The sequence below is a fragment of the Berghia stephanieae genome, chromosome 12, assembly GCF_034508935.2.
Source record: "Berghia stephanieae isolate SIO BIC M18660-M18661 chromosome 12, UCSD_Bste_1.3, whole genome shotgun sequence".
In the NCBI taxonomy this organism is placed as follows: Eukaryota; Metazoa; Mollusca; class Gastropoda; order Nudibranchia; family Aeolidiidae; genus Berghia; species Berghia stephanieae.
The window spans coordinates 35,495,765-35,500,764 of NC_088371.1; the positions used below are offsets into that span (position 1 = coordinate 35,495,765).

Below are 5,000 nucleotides of genomic sequence, written 5' to 3' on the forward strand. Positions count from 1 at the left end.
GTGTGTGTGTGTGTGTGTGTTTTTTGTTTTTTTTGCCTTTGTTTAGTAGCATTCATACAAATTGTGACAACAATGCATAACCCATATAAATATTATTATGAAAGAGTGAAAGGGTGATACTGACACCAAAAATAGAGAATTTAATGTTAAAATGATCAGATAAAATTCTCATAATCTTTTTGTTATCTTTATCTTTAACGTTTTTAAATATGCATTTTTCTTTTAAACATTTTTTGTTTTGTTTTTGTAGATTAACCCTCTCCTTACCAACCATAGGAAAATCATCACATTCGTTACGATCCAACCAACACTATTATCGTTAAGATTTCTTTTGTAAATCACACAACTTAAAGAAAAAAGTTTTATTATAGCTATAAAAACGTGACACTGTGTTGTAGAGTTAATTTTGATGATCAATATTATGCATAGAATGTATTTGTTTCATTTCTGTTTGAGTAAGAAAAACATATTTTTGTGTTGGGTCGTTGTGAAATTTTGGGGAAAATTCTGAAAATGGCTGGTAAGGAAAGGGTTAAGAAGACATAATCCACAATAAACCATATAATATATAATTCAATTCAATAAGAGAATGTAATTATAAAAATTAAATTTTCAGCACCTATTCTATTCCATCCCAATGTCATTCCAATTTCAGGCGTTCGTTCACAAAAAGCAACAAAACATAAGGTCATAGCAGGTAAGTACGATGGCGAGGCCAATTATTAAGTATTGTTTTGTTTTTAAGGGTTTTATGGCACTTGAAACACATTAAGGTCATATCAGCACCAGTAAAAAGGAAGAAAATGGGATAGTAAAAAGTTCTCGAATTACAATAAAGCATCCAAGAAAAGGGAAGACAAAGGGGAATTGGTTCAAATAAGAAACAGATGTAGATTCCAAGAGCACACTATCAAAGTACTTAGTTTGAGATCACTAAAAGTCTCATCCAGACACAAGCACAGGTCCCCGCTAAGACTAAGAGGAATACACTAAAATGTTTTATAAATCATACATAATATAAAGAAACATAATACAGTGCATAACAGAGAGATGATTTACAAGGAAAAAATATCATCTCCCAAAACTCTAACTAAACATTTGGACAAAACCAAGTAATCTCATTCCAAGACAAAGACAGAAGATTGTTGGAAAACAGATAAAGGTAAGTAGAAGACACAGTCAGTACCTCCCTGCCCACTATGGGAGGTAAGGAACCCAACACAGAATCATTAAGTATTAGAACGCATCAATGGTATCGACATAACAAATGTAGAATTCTGAAAACTTTTTATATTCTTCTTCTAAAAAAATAAATAATAATAATTGAGCTTTATATAGCACAATATCCAATAAATGTGCTCAAAGCGCTTTACAAGGGGTCCCTGGTCAACAGCAACATTTAACATGTAGGATGGGACATGAAGCCTGTTAAGTGATATTACAATTTTTCGGACAACGACAACGCTGTTAAAGGCCAGGTACTCATTTTACACCCGAGTACGGTGAGAGAATGTGAGTAAAGAGCCTTTTCCAAGGACTCAACTATGCGCCGAGCACAAGGCTTGAACCCAGGACCTTCCGATCCGAAAGCGAGTGTCATATTACTAGACCACATAGCCGCACTAAAATACCTAACATTAACGGTAACGAGTCTTTTCCCCTGTTCCAAAATGGCAAGATTTTAAGGATTATTGAAATGTTTAAAAATGCGCTACAGACTATCCAAAAAATATCAAAATTAACATTTTTTACAAATTGATAGTTACACTCTGACTGAGTTAGTTGAGGTTTGTTTGTTTTTTAATGAGAGAAAGAAGAAGAAGAAGAAGAAGAAGAAGAAGAAGAAGAAGAAGAAGAAGAAGAAGAAGAAGAAGAAGAAGAAGAAGAAGAAGAAGAAGAAGAAGAAGAAGAAAAGAAGAAGAAGAAGAAGAGAAGAAGAAGAAGAAGAAGAAGACAAGTAGCAAAACAAGCCCCATTAATGGAACAGCAATCTTCTGACCCCTCAAATAAATGGTAACATGTCTGCATCATTACCATTGAACCGGGGGTCCTGACAATTCAGCTGGCATTGGGAATGTGATAATACCAGGTAAAGAACACATTAAAAAAAAAAAAATCACCCTGTCCATTTAGCAGAGATTGGATTGTTGGATTTCTGGTGAAAAGTACTTTGTGATAGACTAGTGTATAACATCCTGTGCAGGGAGTAGCAAGCAATTTCTACTGTTCTTTCAAAAAGCTCCAAGCACCATATGATATATAATGGCTCTGAAAGAATACTCATCTGACACTCTTGATATTAATTACTTGCTGAGCGTTTTCCATGAACCAAACATCTCAAAGCAACTTTACAAATAATGAATTGCATTATAGATACAGATAGTCAAGTTTAACATGAAAACAAAGAACATATATTGCTAAAATAATAGTATAAAAACATTACAATCAGCATAGTGTGAAACGAATTATGAATAAAAATATGTTTTCAAAACATGGTATTACGTCAGGATGAACCAGATACTAATACGTCAAAATTAATGTTGAACTAATAAAAAATATGAATTATTGGTATTGAACGCTCTAAAATATTATACTCATTCTCCTAAAAAAAAATAGCTTATAATCTCAACCCAAGTCTGAAATTTCTGTCTATAAATTGAATTTTCAGTACCTTTATCATCCCGACATAATATACTGTTTTGAGGCGAGGGGTCATCCATACATAGATAATAATAATATGATACATAACAATTTGATTATTCTGATTTTCAAATCTTCCAAAGTCCCTTTTTTATGCACTATTACGACATATATAATGATAAGGCTATAACCACAGGCTACATTGAGACTGAGGCCAACTTCCACTGTAGTCATTGTAATTGTCCTGGACAGGCTGTCGTTATTGCCAGATATGTCTGTCAATAACGATGAACGATGATTGTCAGACACTGTCTGGCAATAAGAAAAGGCCAGGCTTATTATTTTACACAGACAGTGTCTGGCAATAAGAAAAGGCCAGGTTTTTATTTTACACAGACAGTGTCTGGCAATAAGAAAAGGCTGGGCTTATTATTTTACACAGACAGTGTCTGGCAATAAGAAAAGGCCAGGTTTTTATTTTACACAGACAGTGTCTGGCAATAAGAAAAGGCTGGGCTTATTATTTTACACAGACAGTGTCTGGCAATAAGAAAAGGCCAGGCTTTTTATTTTACACAGACAGTGTCTGGCAATAAGAAAAGGCCAGGCTTTTTATTATGCACAGACAGTGTCTGGCAATAAGAAAAGGCTGGGCTTTTTATTTTACACAGACAGTGTCTGGCAATAAGATAAGGCCAGGCTTTTTATTTTACACAGACAGTGTCTGGCAATAAGAAAAGGCTGGGTTTTTTATTATGCACAGACAGGTTGGAGAGTTTTATACTTTTTTATTGATAGTTTTTATTAACTTTTCTTATTTCTATGTGCGTTACGAAAGTTTCCATATTCTGGAATGTGGATAAATGTTTAAAAGAGCAGAGTTTCAAAAAAGCATCTGTGTATAATCGTCCATCGTTATTGCCAGACATTGCCTGTCAATAATTGTCCACATCGTTATCGTTATTGACAGACATGTCTGGCAATAATCACAACGTCCTGAAAATACTCCTTCTGAAGACATATCTAAATGATTCCAGGCCTATGATTTACCCATGTCATCGTGGGGTCATTTCAAATGTCCTTATCTCACGTGTCTGCATATTACAGCCAGTCCTGTTTATGATGGCCTGTTACTGTTACTGTTACTAAGTTACTGTTTAAATATAGATGTAATAATAAATAATAAATTGAGCTTTTATATAGCGCAATATCCACTAAACGTGCTCAAAGCGCTTTACAAGAGGTCCCTAGTAAACAGCAACATTTAACATGTAGGACAGGACATAATGCCTGTTAGGCGGTATTACAATTTTTTGGACAAAGACAACACTGTTAACGGCCAGGTACTCATTTTACACCTGAGTACGGTGAGAGAATGTGAGTAAAGAGCCTTTTCCAAGGACTCGACTATGCGCCGAGTGCGAGACTCGAACTCGAACTCAGGACCTTCCGATCCGAAAGGTAACTATTGACCTGACAAAGTCAATATTTGCAGGTCCGATAACCAACACAGTTAATGGACACGTTTTAATATTGTTGTGTTATTTCGCGTTAATTCAAGACCATAATCATTTCATTTGGGTTATCATCAGACCTGCAAATAGGTCAATTAACGGGAGGCCTTCCGAAAGCTCCTCGCACTAGCATTTCTTTCAATTTGTATTTTCACCATGGATATTTTGTCATGCGTTTATTTATTCAATTCAATTAGTCAATATAAATATAAATAAAAAGTAACATTTTAAAAACTCTAGAAAAAACCTTGCTAGATTAGAGAAAGTTGAAGCTTTCCTAATACGACCATTGTTTTGGTTTACCACTGACATTTTGTTTTGTGAAGTATTTAAAGCAGTCCTAGTCCTAGTGGCTCCTAGGTTGTTTTTTTTTTTTTCTAATAGTAATAGGGTTAGCACGAGGTAGGAGGATTTTTTTTCATTTAGGCAGGGTTAGTCATAAATCTTAGTAAAGTGCTAGGGTGTTTGTTTTTCCTATTAAGGTTACGTAAAGGTACTAGATAGGTTTTATTTTTCCTTATGAAAATCTGGGTTGTTTCCCTTAGCACGAGAAGCTTTCGGAAGGCCGCCCAGTGAAGTGAAAGTGTCGTTGTAATGTAATTTATCTATCTCTTGTCTTCTTCGATAATAACATGAATTTCTCCCTGGGTTTTTGTGAGAGAAAATTGAGGCGACAGATGCATTTTATTTGTCTCTGTTGCTGCTACTGGCCAGTGCTAGTGTAATGGAAATGACCAATGAATGGATGAATGCGAGTTCAAGGGGCAAATGAAAATGAAATGAATGAGAATTTTGTTAGACGAGGTATCTAGTGAACAAATTAAATTAGCCAAGGCCTAGAGCAGA

At 34.8% G+C, this 5,000-nt stretch overlaps 1 protein-coding gene across 5 annotated transcripts in view; it reads right to left on the reverse strand.

Moving 5' to 3' along the window:
- LOC144958297 (protein lifeguard 2-like) overlaps positions 1-5,000 on the reverse strand; it is a 51,501-nt gene that overhangs the window by 46,241 nt on the left and 260 nt on the right. The window lies entirely within an intron of this gene.